Source organism: Anguilla rostrata, chromosome 6 (genome assembly GCF_018555375.3).
Source record: "Anguilla rostrata isolate EN2019 chromosome 6, ASM1855537v3, whole genome shotgun sequence".
Taxonomy (NCBI): Eukaryota; Metazoa; Chordata; class Actinopteri; order Anguilliformes; family Anguillidae; genus Anguilla; species Anguilla rostrata.
In genome coordinates this window covers 51,129,959-51,147,976 of record NC_057938.1, presented here as the reverse complement: position 1 = coordinate 51,147,976, position 18,018 = coordinate 51,129,959, and positions in this window count along the sequence as shown.

Below are 18,018 nucleotides of genomic sequence, written 5' to 3'. Positions count from 1 at the left end.
TTTCAGGCTGAGTCTGTGCGGGGGTGCTCCCCAGGGGACTCACCCCCCGGCCCAATCTATAGCAGGGGTAATAAAAGCCCCGGTGTTACCGATATCGAGAGGAAGGGGGGTTGGGGGGTGGGGGGGTCCATCGATCTGAGCTACCGGCCTGAGAGAGGTTTTGTAAGCTGGCTTTATTGAGCAACAGCCAAACCCTCATTTTATATAAACTAACAGATTACACAGAAACTGTGTACTCAATGCTGTTTTGAAGATAATGGGTGTGCGTGTGCGTGTGTGTGGGTGCATGCATGTGTGCATGTGTGTGTGTGTGTGTGTTACGCTGTGTTGTGTGTGTGTGTGTGCGCACGTGTGTGTGTGTGTGTGTGTGGGTGGGGTTGGGGGGTGGTGGTGTATAGGTGTATTTTATTTTGTTTCCTCTAAAATAAAACAAAATGTCCTGACAGACATCTGGTAAAATCAGGTAGGCGCAGTTTAATTACTGATGGTTTGAAAGTGATTAGAAGGAATGTCTGTGTACCCTAACCTCAGTCAGCAGAGTTTTACTTCCAGCAACAACAGCAATGAAAGGATTTAAGCTTCATTACAGTTTTTATATTAATATTTAAATAACATTCACAGTTTGTGCTCTGAGATTTATGAAATGCAGTAATCCCGTTACTTAGCCAGGAGCTTTTTTAATGACATGGAGGTTATCAGTAGTTGTTCTGTTTGTGTCGTTAACAGATACAGATGCCAAATACGGCTTGGAAAATGCAAAGAAATCACACTACTAACTGGGATATTCCACACCAGTCTACGTGTAGAATACTGATAAACAGGGGTGTTCTTCAGAAAAATGACACAGCCTGGTCAGCAGTTAATGCAGACCCTGACCTCCCCCTCGTCACAGAGATTTGCGTAACCCTGAACCGAGTGCTCCGTGGGTGTTGTGGGGGGATGTGGGTGGGGGTTGGGGGGGGGGGGGGCACTTGTCTCAGAAGTGGCACTGTAGTCCTCGTCTTCCTGGGTAAAGTCGCTCAAGTTCCTCTCCCACTCAGGCAACTTCCCAGAGATTATCTGAACAGGACGTAAGGGTGTGGGAGCGGAGCGGGGGGGTGTGGGGGTTGGCGGGGGGCTGCTTCGCCCCCCCACAACATTCCTTTTCATGTAAACGGGCCCTGATTGAGGCTCAGAGCACACAGGGACAGAGGGATGTCGGGGGGGGCAGAGGTGTGAGGGTGGGAGCGGAAATGGGGAGGGGGTGGTGCGGGGAGGGGGGGGGGGTTTAAAATTTCTCTGGAAACCGAAAGTGATGAAACGTACAGTGAGGGCACAGGGTGGGCGGTCTAGACTGCGACACTGTAAGGGGTAATCCTACACCCCCCCCCCCAGTCCCCCCCCTGTCCCGTCCCGCCCCTCCCGCCCCGCCCCGTCCTCCCTCAGAGAAAAAAAAAGGGGAGGACGACCGCGGGCTCCTGCGGGGGTAATCAGCTGAGGGGAAAAAGGGATTAATTGGTGTCAAGCAGAACCTAGTAAAGCAATCAGCTGACATGGGGGGGGGAATTAGATGACAGGAAGCGTTTTATTGCTGCCCTTCCTCCTTTCCGAGCCGTCGTTGTTTTCCTACTGTCTGCTGTCTATCCGCGCGCCGGGGTCTCTGAAGCTAGCGGCCCCGTCGTAGCGGCGAATGATTAGCATTCCTGCCGACAGCTTGCAGACAATCAGTCTGGTGCACCGAGCAGCTGCTGCCTACAGTCGCGTCAAGCGCTGCGTCCCATTTTTAAAGATTGTTTTACTCATTTTTTTTTTGTATGTGTGTTTCCTGAATGTCTCTCTTTCTCTCTCTCTCTCTCACACACACACACACACACACACACTTGTGCACACACACACAAGCCCAGCGTTACGTGTTTTCAGACACAATGGGTCTCATTCGCAAACCTTTTCCTATATAATTCTTACGTTTGTTCTTAAAATGGTTCCCACGAAAAAACCGATATGGGATTCATGACACGTGTGCAGACCTTTGTTTTCTTGCATACCCCAGGTGCAGGAGATGATGAACGCTGACTGTAAATTTTATGTGCAATCCTGTTCATGTGACCAGCATAAGGAAACAGCCATGAACAAATACAAGAAAAAAAATTATGAATGCTGAAACTGCTGAAAATTCTTGGAAACGTTCGTACACACAGATTACGATCAAATGTGGTCGTACACATTTGAGCCTAGCAGGCTAGTTAGTATGCCAGGTGAGTGACAACAGGTAAGCAGGCTAGAGATGGTATTGCCTTTTCTTACAAATGCTAGTTCTAGTTAGATATTTCATGTATAGACAGATTGCTACAGTGCATCCTTATCTTGCTAATACCATTAACATAAAACCAATGATATGTATAATTGTCTTTTTCTTTTTTGCAAATATTAACTATATCCATCCCAACACATTTTGCCTTGTAAAACAATTTTCATTATAAATCGCAGATGCTTTGCACATTACACTCCAACCGGCTAAATAGACACCATTAATGACCAATGCCAGCACAGCTATCAAAGCAGGTCCACTTATTAGAGGCCGTTTAACGTTGTGATTATGACATCACTGAATCGCCTCTCTGATGAGGCTCATTTGATGGAACACCCAGATTTAGCCGCTGTTAGGGTACTCGAGTTCTGCCCAACACCCCCTCCCCCTGCCCCCCTCCCCCTTCCACCTCCCCCTCCCCCCCTCCTCCCGAAGCAGGAGCGGCTGACTGACTTCACTCCTGCTTGCTTCGTGCATTCCTGGGGGATTAAAGCTCGCATTCTTCCCGCCGTTGGAAGGCCGGGTTTCAGCCGCTCAAACGTCCCTGGATCCACGAGCACCCGCTATTGCCTGACATGGTACTGCCCCACCTGACGAGCTACTGCCCCGCCTGACGAGCTACTGCCCCGCCTGACACGCTACTGCCCCACCTGACACGCTGCTGCCGCCCACCGCAGTCATGCACCATAGCCCGCGCATGCGCGGTGTCAAATCCAGGTGCTGTACTCGTGTGTGTCTCCCAATACCCCCACCCCACCCCACCCCCCCCCCCCCCACACGATGATCAGTCACGCCGGGACTCTGTTCTCTCTCCTGCTCCTCAGAGGTGTTGATTGGTGAGGGGGACGGGACGTGGGGGGAGGGGGGACGGGGGGGATTCCGCCGGACCGGTCAGTCCGCAGGGTGCGCGGCCCCCGCGGGGGTCACCGTCCCGGGTCGATATGTCATCGCTTCCCTTGTGATGTCAGAACCGTCCCAAAATCCCCGCTGGTGCTTGTGCTTGGCGCTCTGGGCCAAAGTGCAGGCCCGGATTAATGCTTAACCCGCGAGGCCCAATTACCTTCTGCAGCCCGCAGGAGCCGTCCCTCAATCCCTCTATCGACCGCCCTCCCCTGTCTCAGAGCGTTCATCTCACGGGGACAGTCCCCGTCAATCTCTGTCCACGTCTGTCTCCCCCCCTTTTCTGTTTTTAATGGCAACTCCCCCCCCCCCCCCCCCGCCCTCTCCTGCTGGTAATGCCTCAGTCAAAGTTGCCAATGCAGTGGCCGCCACTGCATTTTTTTCCCTGTTCTTCTTCTCTTGTTTTGCCCGCGGCTTGGAGTAGCTGTTTACGTTAAGCCCCGCCCCCTCGCAGGAAAAACAGGAAATGGGGTTTGTTTGCTCACACCTCCTTCACCAAAACACACGGCGCACCCGCTGGCACTACTGAAACACTCCTGCAGTCCACACCACACAGAGGCCATGTAGAGGGAACCGTGTGATGAAACAGGCTCGGACCTCAACCTTCAGTCTCCCGATCTGAGAAGGTTCCAGTAGGTTAGACTCTCAAGTAGAGAGCATTAACCCTTTTTCTTAAAACACTGTTTCAAATAATTTCTTTTTACCATGATCAAATCAATTTCAATCAGCCACTCCTTCAGTATATTCCAGAAATCTCAACCCCGGATCTCAATAATGGCATAACCTACTGAACATTTCACAGCAGTGATAAATACTACGTTGTACACACGTGAAAGTAATATGGCCTGGAGACAGCTATCTCTTCACGGGCTTGCAGTTCTAGTAACATAAATTTCATAGAGGAGAGCATTTCATAACACACTCCATTTGTATTACCTGTTTAGGAAATGAGACTGAATGCTGGTGGGCATCCATTAGTTCACTGTCCAACGACTTAATAACTGCTCGGACTTCCCTTGTTATCACAAATATTGCAATTTAATGTTTTCCCTGTTTCCATTGGATACCTTGCTGGCAGATGCAGTGAAGATACTTGTACACCGCGGTCAACCGGCTGGACAGAGCTTACAGTTCAGCCTCCCTATAGACACTAATTATCTTTGAGGGCCACTTATTACACTGCATATGATGCACGTTTGTGAAGGGAAGGGCGAGGGAGTTAAAACCATTTGACAAGCGGCCCCACTGCGTTCCCTTTGCGATGACACGTTCGTGCTGCGCCATCTTCCGCGTCTGAAAGCGCTTTTATCTTAAACCGTACAGGAAGCCATCACCTTACGGAACACTGGGCGGTTAAAGACAGGCGCTGTCGTTTAGCATTGTGAAAGCAACGACAACGGCTGGGGGAAAAGAAAAAAAATCAATTTTTAACTGGAGACAAGAAAGAAGACCCGGGGGGGAGGGGGGGGGGGTTCATCTCTAACAAACCGTTGCACGATTCTAAATTGCCTGATTGGTTTTTGTTAAAATCAAATAAAAATCTCGGCAGTATAAATTACTGACAGCAGATCTTCTCTTCCTCTCCTCCACGGTGTATTTTCCTCCCCCTCCTGAACGATTGTGAAATATTTACAAATCAAAACTGATGTGATTACAACCAATAAATCCTTTGCCGTGTCTGATTAATGAAGTGTTCACAAAGAGTTCTAATAGATGTTTATTGGTGTCGGTTTCGCTGTGTAATTTATTACTTTGATAAAAACTAATATGATCATAACCAATTCATTCTATGCAATGACTGATTAATAAAGTGTTCTCTAAATGTTCTAATGGATGTTTATTGCTGTTGGTTTTGCTGTGTAATTTAATACTCACATAACATTTTTGCCCATAATGATTCAAACATTTTTTTATCTAAAATATAGGATAAAATAAAGGCTGTAAATCATTCATAACAGACACATAAAGGGGTTTGTTCTTTTGGATTTGACTTACGAACCAATTGCAAGCTAAATATTTTTTTGGGGGGAAGTGGGATAGAGGTTTGAGGGGTGTGGGGTGGGGGGGGGGGGCTCTCTATTCAAAAATGTGGATTTCCGTCTTTCTACTTTTTCAGCTTTTGGGGGAGAAAAAGCGACCCTTTGTTTGACCGAAAGGCCAAAGGGGCCTGGCTGTGTGCGAGGTTTCAGGACTGATCAGTGGAGACCACCCTCTGTCAGAATGAACGCGCAATCAGTCTCCATTTTTCCCCCTTCAATTCGAAGGTCCACTTTTTGGAAATGCGCACAAATTAAGTTAAATTGGTGACGTTTAACAGAATCCAGTCCTAAAAGGGGACTTCTCGAGCCCGCTGACACGGGACCACCTGAAGTCTGTCCAGAACCATAATCTCAACCTGATTGATTACTTTAGCCTTGGCGAAGTTGGGCTATGACTCACAAAAATGCATAAACATCCAAACCCCCAGAGTTCAGCGGGTCAGGATGCAGATATTGACCTGCTTAGGAGTCATTTTAAAACACATAATCAGTTTGTTCGGCCCGTTCATGTTTCAAAATTAACTTGCGTGTAAAACAAAACGGAAAATGTATCAGTTGATTGATTGGAATAGATGAATCAAATAACAACGTAGTCATGATTTTCTATGGAAATGCTGTGAATTTTCCTTTTAAAATCAAAAATTTCCTATTTAACCAGGTAGGTCAACGGAGAAGAGACAAACTGAGAATTCAAAATAGGTACAAAATGTAAGCTATTGTGCAGCCACTCATGGTTTGTGTGTGTGTGTGTGTGCGTATGTGTGTGTGCACGCACGCACGTCCCACTCCTGATGGACACACAGCTCATCTATCTACCTGATATTGTCTTTAGTCTTTACACTGAATTTTACCATCGAAAGGAACACTACTGGAAAGGAAATAATACATTATTCCAAGCAAATCAGGCTCAGAATGCACACCTAGTACATGTGAAAACTTTCTCTCCAGAGGAGACCTCCTTTGGCAGAGGCCAAACGGTTAAGAGTGCAACGAAAAGGTGTTCCAGGCCAAGGCGGGGACTTATTTAAAAATCTCTGGCCGTCCTCCCGCCAGAGTGTAGGCGTCTAACCCCAGATTATTTCTTTCCATTTCATCCCGTTCATCCATTTCATTTCATAGGACGGAGCGTAGCACAGTGGGTAAAAAACTGGACTTGTAACCGAAAGGTCGCAGGCTCGATTCCCGGGTAAGGACACTGCCGTTGTACCCTTGAGCAAGGTACTTAACCTGCATTGCTTCAGTATATATCCAGCTGTATAAATGGATACAATGTAAAATGCTATGTAAAAAAGTTGTGTACGTCGCTCTGGATAAGAGCGTCTGCTAAATGCCTGTAATGTAATGTAATAATCCCAGCTCACTCTCAGAGCGCTTATTTCACGTTATTGTGCGTTTCAAAAGCAGCCCGTGCAAAGCTATCGTTTCACTTTCGACTCCACGCGACAAACAGCCCGCCCCGCTAAATGCAGAACAGCTGAAATGTTCTTTCCCGCGCGTAAACGTCGCGAGGGCGAGCGCGCACCCGCCCTGACTGCAAATCCCGCTAGAAGAGCGCGGAAGCCGGGCCTCCCCCCCCCCCCGCGCTCAACCCGAAAATAATATCCCTGTGAACGGCATTCCTCCGCTAAGCCTCGGATTGCGTAGCACTGGCGGCGGGACGTGCAGCTGCGGCCGCGGTGCGTGTGCAGTCTCGCTGCGCTCCTGCGCTCCGCCCCGCGCTGGGGAAGCGTTCGGGGGTTCGTGTGTGCGCTGAATACAGAGCGTTAGCGCCGCTGTAGCGCGGTCCTCGGCCCGCCCGTCTCTCCGTGGCTTAAGAGTCTGAGACGGCACGCGCTGTACTGCACCGCACAGCGTCTGCGCCGTGTGTTCTCTTTCCAAAGCCCCTCAGGTTATTAACACACCTAGCACCATGATGGCCCAAGATTAGTAATAATAAGAAGAAGAAGAAGAAGAAGAATAAAAATAAGAATAAGAAGAACAACAATTATTATTCATTGTAGTCGTAGCAATAATAGCAACATCAGTAGCAGTATTAGTACAAGAAGCTTTTATATTCAAGGGACACATAAAAAGAACTTCAAAAAACAAACAGTATCAAATAATATTTTAAATAGACTGTTACAGGCCAAATATAATATGGACATGTATAATGTTAGCTCAACAGACCATAAATTCACCACAAATATCCCTGCAGAAGCCATTATGTTTATGCTGGAGTAACTCCATATTTCACAAATGTCAAAGAAAACCTACGATCCAGTAAGTTCGCACCTTGGGTTTAATTTAGTCCAATATTTGTGGAAACAACATCCCCCCACCAAAAAAACATTTTTCAAATTTCAACACATCGGATTTGAAGAACAGTGCCAGCCGAGGGACGAGAAACAAGAGGGAGGAAATTAACTGAGTAATTAGAGAGACAGAAGTTGGGTAAACAGAGAAGATGAAATGAGACGTGTCGAGATTTTTAAAAATCTAGCGAGAGAGAAGCCGGGGCACTGTTTAAAGAGGCTTGTCTTCGCCGGACAGGTGCGTAGCGACCGTGAGCTGCACCCACGACACGACTGTTGGTTTTGGGAAAGACTGAAGACCCAACTATCGGCCCTAAATCAAGCCGAGCCTTTTCCACCAGTCACAGAGGCTTCACTCTGAGTGGCAGCCAATCAGAGCTGTCAGATAGCGGCCCTGCAGGTAAACACAAACACGGACACCTCTGAGAAAACTGCCAAAGACAAACGAGCCGTCCCCGGCGACCTTATCGCATGAATATTAATGAGCAGCTGCTAATTTGCTCGGCCAATCAGAAGGCTCATTGGGGGCTCGTTCCCCAGGGGAAATCCAATGAAAGGCCCCGATCAAACATGAAAACACTTCTTTAAAAATGCAAAGAATGCCGCGCTGAGACACATGGTAACATATCTCCCCCGTGCATGAAGGAGACCGACGTCCTGCTCAACAATGGCCGCTCTGTCCGGGCCCTCCTGGAGGTCACACAATCCACTGTTACACATTCTATGGGGATGACGCCGCGCGTTTCTCAGGACTTCGCTGGAGCCGGCCGTTTAGTTCCACATGAGAGGGCTGCCGTCTAATCTCTGACGCCCGAATCCTTCACAGTGCCCTGGTAAAGCCCTACAAAGTTAGCTTTTTTTTTGGGGGGGGGGGGGGAGAAGGGGTCACCTTTCTTTACATAATTCTATACGTCGCCGCAGTAGGCTACAGTGCATACAAGCGAGCCGACGCGTACGCGTCCCTACCCTGCTCGATGAAGAGCACAACATACGCTCACTTTAAAACACAGAAAATATGAACCATATGAGTGCGGGCCTACAGGACAGAGGAGTTCTAGGGCTCTCTTCATGGAGGTCGCTATCCAGTAGCTGTACCCACTTATCCTGAGCAGGACCACGAAGGGTGCTGGAGCCTATCCCAGTGCGCATTGGGGCGAGAGGCAGGAATACACCCTGGACGGTTTGCCAATGTATTGCAGGGCACACACGCCATTGGGGAGAGCCATGGAGAGACAGAGAAAAGACCGTGAGGGACAGAGGGAGAAAGAGGGACAGACGAAGAGAGAGAAAGAGAGAGAGCCATAGAGAGAAAGAGAGGGAGAGAGTGATAGAGAGATGAATGGAGAGAGGAAGAAATAGAGACAGAGAGAGATGGGGGAGAGGAGGAGAGAGTGAGGGAGTGAGAGAGAGAGAGATGAATGGAAAGAGGGAGAATCAGAGACAGAGAGAGATGGGGAGGGAGAAGGAGAGAGAGTGAGGGAGCGAGAGAGAGAGATAGGGAGAGAAAATGAGAGAGAGGGAGCGAGAGAGAGAGAGAGAGAGAGAGAGAGAGAAAGCTCTCAGCATGTCTGTCGCTGTAGCGTCCTCCTCACACCCACGCATCCTGCCTCCCGGACCCGCCCCCCCCACCCCCTCACTCCCCCCCTTCGACCCCACATCCTTCCAGGGTGAGAGCGCAGGCCCTGGCCTTTCACCAGCCCAGCCGCCCCATCCCGTCCCGTCCCGTCCCGTCCAGCGCTCCCTGAAGCGGTCTCCATTACCCGGCCGCCGTCCTGCCACCCCTCCCTTCCGCGCACATTTCCTGCTTCTGGGAGATTTCGGTCCCAGCGGCTCGGGGGGGCGGCTGCCCCGAGGCCGAGGCCAAAATAGACCCGGCAAGCACATCCGCTAACCCCCCCCCCCAAACTTCTCCCCCCCACACCCCCTATTTAATTGTGCCTCGCCTTTTTTTAAAACCTCACACCCATTTACTCATCTGTCACGACGCGTCCCTCTTTTCCTCCTTGTCTGGCCCGTGCGTTATCTCTGCCAGACAAACATAGGAAAGCAAAAAAAAAAAAGATCTGGGTCGAGTTCTGACCTCATCACTTGTTTAGACTTGGACTTTTTTAAATGGCAGAACATATGGCCATCTCTATTTACTTTCTGAAAACGTCACAACTGATATACAACCACTCACCCTTTCAGCTGATAACACATGAAAGCTGTTTAAGGTGAACAATTTTCTACAGTTTGCAGTTTGCGCACAGGTTGTTTGTTCTTTAGAAGATGGCATGTTTTTATTGAGTTATGGGTGTGGGGTGGGGTGGGGTGGGGTGGGGTGGGAGGGAGCTGTTGAGACACCTCATTAGCTATTGGGCTCTTTTTTTTTCCTTAAATCAATTTTGGTGTCATTATTTGCAGTCAATAGATGCCAATCAACAGAGGTGCAAACATGGAAAAGACCCAAACAGAACAATCAATAAACAATCAGGTCTTATTGAGTGCCATCCTGGTACTGGGGTAAATGTGAATAATAATAAAAATAATAGAAAATAATCATTGATGTGGAAATAATCAGCATTTCTGTATTAATTTGGGAGTACTTTCTATGTACTGTTGTGTAATGCTTAGCAATATGGCATGATATTATACACACACACACACACACGCACACACACACACACACACACACACCCACACACACACATACACACACACCCACACACACACACACACAAACACACCCACACATGCACACACACACCCAGACGCACAGACGCACACACGCACACACACACACACGTGCACACACACACACACAAACACGCACCCATACACAGACATAAACACACACACACACACACACACAGAGCCTTACACAACACAGGAAAGGACGGCTGCACGAGACAGTGTCAGACTGCGCTTCCTGTCACAGCCCGCTCCGACCGAGGCTCCGCTGCGTTTTTTATTGAATTAGGAAATGGAGTCCGGTCCTAAGACAAACAAAAAAATATACGGGCAGCTGTTGGGACGTCCCAAGAGATGAGCTGTTTACAAAGAGGAGGATCGCACAATCGCCCGGGCCATTGTTCATCACCTCTCTCTTATCCATACAGGCCCCACAGGAAGTTTATGTCAACACGGATGAAAACATGCACCTAATTGCTCGTCCCTGCCAGCACCGGCGAAGGATGAAATCCGCTTTTAACAATGAAAAATGCGTCCGCTCAGGAACGTGGAGCTTCGATTCGAGATTTAAAAAACATTTATTTCAAGTCGACTTGAAGGTCATGGCGAGAATATGTCTTCAGTTGTGCCTTCGTTTTCATTGAAGCATCTTAAGATTTACACCTTATCGATGAATTTGGCCCTTTGTGAGCAAGCTTTGTGCATATATCTATCGGTACGTTCACGGCAAGTGTTTCTACAGCAAAATGTTTCTGCAGTCGATTCCTGCACTTGTTAAAACCCCAAGAAAGTTTGCAGAATGGCTGAAAGATTCCTAAATAATTTTCCCATCAAGGAAATCTGTGCGGGTTTCTTTCCTAAATATGCGGTTCATGGATGGAGTAACTGTTTGGTATTTCAGGTGTTTAGTTGACAGCCTCATACATCTCTTACACAAATTAAATTTTTTTAAACACACACACACCACACACACACACACACACCCACACGTGCATGTGTATGTGTATGTATATATACAGATTCGAACCTGCAACCGCTGAACTACAAGCCTGCTTCCCGAACCACCACCCAGCACTGCCCCTTATTAACACCCGAACCACCAGTTTGTAAAGCGCTGCCCTGTCTCCCCCCCCCCCCCCCCCCATCCCCCACCCCCTCGTACAGGCAGACTGGTTCCGCTGGCTGTAATTTAGGGTCAGATGTATGCCCTCTCCCTTGAGCTGCGTTCATGCGCGGCCCCGCCCGCTGTCCTGCCTGGTAAAAGCCACGGCGCGCGCAACACACCCAGCCTCCTCAGCGGCGGGAGCCGAGAGGCGCGGACGGCCGAAGACGGGGGCGTGGGGGCGGGGCGGGGGGGAAGGCAAGGGGGGGAGCGAGTCTGACACGCGTGTGAGCGCGTCCGTCTGGCCGCCTGCCGGCCCGCCGGCCCGCCAAAGCCGCCATCCACCCCCGCCGCGTCGCTCTTCGATCGTGATGCATCGTCTGGTTCCGCTCCATTTGTCTTAGGAACCATTATGACGGCAGAGGCACCAGCCCTCCCCCCTGCCCCCCCCACCCACCCCCCCACCCTACGCCAAAAAAATGAGGTTTTGACAGCTGGTCTGATAATTAAGGTGGAGGGTAACCTGAGCAACGGGGTCTGATTTGTTTTCTCTGCTAAGGCCAGGTATGCTTTATCCTCCTCCCCTCTCATCAGTGCAATAGCAGGGCCCTGTAATACACCAATGTTTACAGCACACAGTCCCGGGTAAACAAACACCGGCGTGGCGTTCGCGGTTGAAGCCGGCTCTCGCTCTCTCTCCCCCAAACGCCCCCCCCCACGCGGAGCCGGAGCTTTGCTTCTCCCAGACACGCTTTCCGCCATCTTGGATTCCCGGCGGGACGGTGCGTCGGGACGGCCGAGGAGGGAGGGCGGGACCCTTCAGCGATTTTTTCTCTCCGCTCGTGTGACGGAACGCCGCTCGAGTGTCTTCCACACGGAAGACGTGAGGCCATAGCGAGGCTCTTGTGTTACTGATCTGACCTCCTCTGCGTGCTTTAGAGCATCTACAAACAGCTTAGCACACCCCAGGGCAGGCTCTGTAATTAATTAAGCGCCATGAAGCATATCCATGATCATATAAAAATTGACGTATTTATTATACAACTGTTATTAGCGCAATAACAAAAAAAATTTTTTTTAACTATCACGGACATACACATATAGTACAATTACAGTTTTTTTGGGGGGGAAGATGAAAATCATATTATCAGGCCAACAACATAAACATCACCAGGCAGCGGGTAAATAAGATGCAAAATGCTACGCCTACAATTGATTCTCATTTTCTGCCCTTTGACTTGAAGATGAGTTCCGATGGCCTCAGAATTGTTGATAGATTACCCGATGACTGTGGCTTGACCCCATTTACATTTCCCAAAGGACTGTGGGTAATTAACATTCTTCTGATGGGGGTCCTGCGCTTTGAAAAGCGGCCTGCTTCGCTGAAACAAACACATCTCTTGTTTCGGGCCGCAGAAGTGCAGACTGTGGACATCTGAAACCAGAAAACCTTCAGCTGAAACATCTCTGAAATTCTTTTTGCTGGGAAGCTGGAGATTCTTTATCTTGTTGAAGTTGTCGTGCAGTTGTATGCAGGTTTAACGCAATCTCATAAGCGAGACAAGATTAATAGAACTCTAAGGTGGATACATGCCCAATTGATTTTGTGATTTGCAGTTTATGAGCCAGGAAAACAAACAAATTTACTTAAAATTAATTGTGGTGCATTTTCCTCACCAGCACAACAGTGACAATAAATTCTGAAATATCTTGAATGTTGGGAATAAAGGTTGGTAATAAATGTCTGGTGCAAAATTGGGCACTGTGAGCCCAGTGTAAAAAATGTGGCATCTATACATTTCCAGAGACTTTTTTCTTTACATTTGTATGAACAAGCTTTAATTTAAAACAATTAAATATATGCATTACTCTACTGAGCTTATTCTTATGATGCAAGAGAGCAAGCCTATCAAGCAAGCAAAAGCTTGTCTTTTCTGAAGTGCAACCATAGATTTTGACTGTTTGACTTTTATTGCAGACTGTCATTCAAATTGACAAATTCATAAAGAGCCAGTACAGTGTTGAAGGTTGTCTTGATGATTCGAACAAAGTCCACTTCATGTATCTGTCCCTAAGATAACATCTTACATTCCGCATAAGCATATATATCCCATTCAGTGATTTGGTTAAACAGCCAAACGTGTCTGCTACATTGGTGCCAACACAGAGAAATGTGATTTATATACTTCATTAGAGATATACTTGCTTTATATTTACCAAATGCGTTTATATTGCTACATTTGGATTCATAATTGCATCATTGTTTATTGTGTGCAGGGGGAAAAAAATCCAAATGTGGTTGATTCTTTGTCTTGTGTGCAAGCCACAAATCCGTGGCTTGTGTCTACGGGGACCAGTATTGTTTTATGAAGGTTTTTATGAGGGGAACAAGAAGCAGACTAAACGTATTCTTAAAGAACCCGTTACATTTATTCCTCAATCAGCCTAACGTGCAGAAATCGTCAGGGCTGGGGGGCGGGAGGCTCTCTGCAGCTTAGTGATTATTACGAAGGCAGCCAATTGAAATTGTATCCTTGCGGTTCTTTGCCTCCCCCCAAGGGGGAACTCCACATTTAGAGAGAGAGAGGGGGGGGTGGGAGAGAGAGAGAAAAAAAAGAGAGAGAGAGAGACAGAGGGAGAGAGAGGGAGAGAGAGAGACAGAGGGAGAGAGGGAGAGAGAGGGAGGGAGAGAGCAAGAGAGAGAGAGAAGAGAGAGAGAGAGAGCGAAAAAAAGCACATAAAGGAAACACTGGTAGCACTCAAGAAAGTTAAATAAACAGTTTTGACTAAATTATTTGCAGGTGCGAGCGCGGGCCGCGGGACTCCCACACGCGCGCGGCGGGCTGAGGCGCTGCGTCAGACCCGTCCGGAGGCTCGCCCCGCCGCCGCCGCCGCCGCCGAAAACGCTCGCGCTATTATGTAACGGCTTCAGCTGTTCGCACAAATCAGCTGGCGCCGGGGACGCCTCTGCGTGCTGTATGATATCGCTCTGGCGAGCGGCAGGGGACTTCTGTTTAAAAAAAAGAAAAAAAAAGAAAACCACACACAGGCATTAGAGACGGGGAATGCATGCTTGGTCACAGAATGCACCTTTGTTTTTTTTTTTGTTTTTTTTGTTTTTTTGCTGTTTGTTAAATCAAGCGGACAGCTGGATATGACCTTAAAAAAATGTGCTGGAACCGAACAAGACAGAACAACAAACACATAAAATTTGATTAAAATAAATGTGTCATTTTTTTATTTTATTTAAAGGAATTCAATACATGTTTTAATGGGGAAATAAATTGCACACCAGTTGATAAGCCATTGGTGGTGTTGTATTGTTCTGTACCACTAGGGGCACTGTTATGCCAAAGAACTTAAACCTCTTCCCCGCAGTGGAGTTATATTTCTTCAGTCATGTTCTAGGGCCCTTTTACTCAAATCATGGCTCTGGAGGTCCAGGAACTGGTGTGAACAGTCTGGACAATTGGTTGCACTAATCGTTTAGTTAATTACCTGGGGGGGGGGGGGGGGGCACCAGGGACAGATTTGGATTCAAGGTCCAGATTTGAGTACCCATATTCTGGGGGCTATTCATCGTAAGTTCCTTGCTAGTGTTTTCTGTTATTATATATAAATATATTATAATACTTATATTTAAGTACATATAGGTCACTTCCAGGTCCTGCCATACTGTGCTACTATTAAATTAATTCATAGCAAATACTATTTTATCTTTATCTTATCTTTTTTTAGAATTTATCACAGGGAGGGAAATATTTTTGCCCCTCGTATCAGGTTGATCTTGTGCATATTAAACTGCATTAAACTGAGAATTCAGAACATTTTGCCCTCAGAAAAACAGAACTAAATAATTTATTTTAGGTCTACCTCTCAAGACAACGTGAAAAAGTACATGTAGGGTGACATCTAACAGGTCTGGGGTTCAAGAATGACAAAGAGTTGCATAAACTAAGGGATAGCTTCATTTCAGAAAAGGGCATTCTTAAATTGGCACACTCTTACATTGGTAACGCTCAGTTCTCACATTCGAATGTTCATCTTTCTTTTTTTTTTTTGATGAGTCATCAATTGAAGAGGATCATTTTTCACTATCAATGTACGACGCAAAATTGTCTTAACACAATCCAACGCTCCTAATAATTGCAAAAACTCGAACAGTCCCTTAAATTTTTTTTTTTTTTTAAATTATGAAAGTTATCTGGGCTCTAAAAAAACATTTAATACATTTAATATAGGCTACTCTACCCGTGGGGCCCGAGAAGAACAGAGAGAAGCAAAGTGGAAACAAATACGGCTGCAACTCCTCACGTTGACGGCCATTTTGCTCGCAGTGGATTTGATGGCTGACCGGAGTGGCATCACCTGCTGAGACTAAATAGATTTAGTGCCTCCAATCTGTCATCATTACTCAAGGCTCTCGGGTCTTCCACGAGCCCCCACCCAGTCGCCTTCCTCTGAACCTCTGGAAGGAATTCCTGACCTTTCGACGGCGTTGGTCTAAAAAAAAAAATTGTAAATGGCAGCTTTGGCCCCGGCATTATTCATTACCGCCGCGACGCGCGAGCGCGCGGACGACCAAATAAGCATTCATTAAAATTCTATCGGCTTTACTTAACTCGGCTGACCTCCGGCGGTCTTTCTCCGTTCCTTTATTCATCCCTCATTCCTGATGAGTCCTGCTCATACACTGCTTACCACTTCAAAAAAAAAAAAAAAAAAAAAAGAGAGAGAGAGAGAAGAAAAAGAAACGCACCCCTTTATTTATTCAGGGACGTCTTATGAAATTGATTTGCAGAGCAGAGGAAAAATAAAAGCAAACAGATGCAACGCCGTGTTTAGACAGCAGCTGGTGAGGACGTATAGGGAAACAAATTACGAGATGGGGAGCGGTATCTCCTGACAACTGGCGAGCCAACAGTCAGAGTGCCAGTAAAACAATTCCACATGTGTCTCAACCAGTAAAGAACCAAATGCATCCATAAATAACATAAGTTAAGCGCAACATATGTGCACAATATATTTAAAATGAGAATAGGCAAGATTTTCTATGATTCAAACAAATGCCAGATTAGGCAAGTATAAATATTCCTGCAGATTTTGAACATTCATATAGGCTAAGCCAGAAAAAGCACTAAATCAAGCGATTGCTTTACCTTTTTAAATAAGAACATTAACAAGGCTAGGGCAAGAATAATAATTTTGCATTGAAAATTATGAATGACTTGTGTGGGGGTGGCTGCATGAGAACATGCAACTCAAGTTGGTTGGATGTGCCACGCTATTTAAATGTGCCATCTCTAAGGCTTTGTTTTGCAATGACTATGCAATAATAATAATAATAATAATAATAATAATAATAGAAGAAGAATGGGAATTGCCCAGCATTATGAGACTGTGGATATAGCTTTTCAGGTTTACCTGAAGAAGTCTTTCAGAGTGTTAATATCCGCACATTGAAGCATATTGAAGCACATTTCTTCAGACTTCCCCAACGTTGTTATATTCTTACAGACCACTTCAACAATTACTGTTCAGTTGTGCAGTTACTGTAAGTTCCATTGTTAGTGAAGTCCAATTGGGACTGCTCATGATATGATACGAATTGTTGAAAGACAGTGAAACTGTCTTTATTTCTGCGGAAATATTACAAGTTCAGTTGATATGACAATGTTTGGCTCTGTGAATAATTTAATGCTCAATACCCTTATCTCGGCAGTGAGAAGCTGACCGTAATATTTATGTTCAGAGTGCAAACATGAAACGTAACACGCGGAAGATAAGTCAACTTTAATTTGAGAAAGTATTTCGCCGAAGGTCAGGATTTTTTTTTTTTTTCCTGGCGGAGAATCCTAAATTACGCACGCTGTATTGAAGAGACAATTTATACATTCCATGCACTTCACACAGCTGTCTTCAGAAGCAAAGAAGCGCAAGTTACTGCAACGCGCCGCTTTCTCAGCTGCCCTTTAAATTTGACGTGGCAGAGGTACCGCGAGGCTTCGGGTGGGAGGTCTGAAGTACGTCATTATGTGTGTGGTATCTGCAGCACACGGCCGCGCTGAACTCTGCTGACAGCGGTATGCAGATGAACTCACTTCCACCCCAACATCCCATAAACCACACGCTAAGCACACTGTGTACCAAGGAGCGCAGCCGTGCACCGGGACCACCCCTCTCTCCTGCCTCCGTCCTCGTCCTTGTCTCTCCCTTTCAGTTAAAGCCTGCATTAATATATTCATTGTTGCCATGTCAACCTCAACTTGTTAGCCACAATGTACACATTTAGAGACGAATCCCCACGGGAAAATCTCGGTATTTACGCATCTAGTCAATACTCCCTTAGTTTTTAATCTTCATTCAGATCAGTTCGCGTAAATGCATAATCACATGTGCCGATAGCCGTCTAAAATTAGCGTTTTTTTTGTGCTTTGACTAATTGCACCGCGAAATTAGCACGTCCCGATAAGGGAAAACATGCATCTAGTTCTTTTTCTTTTTTAAATCCCCCGAAGTGCTCTCTTGCATGTGGAACGATTCACAGGCGATTAATATGGGCCGACCATAATTTGGAAACAAGGGGGCGGTTGTTTCAGCCAGTTGCGCTCCAGGAAGTCACCTATGGCACGGCGTAATTTGATGGGGAACAATCTCGCACACTGGCCGGTAGCTCATGGAGTGGGAGAGTCAGAACTAACACTGACATAGCAAAGCTTTGACCTGGGG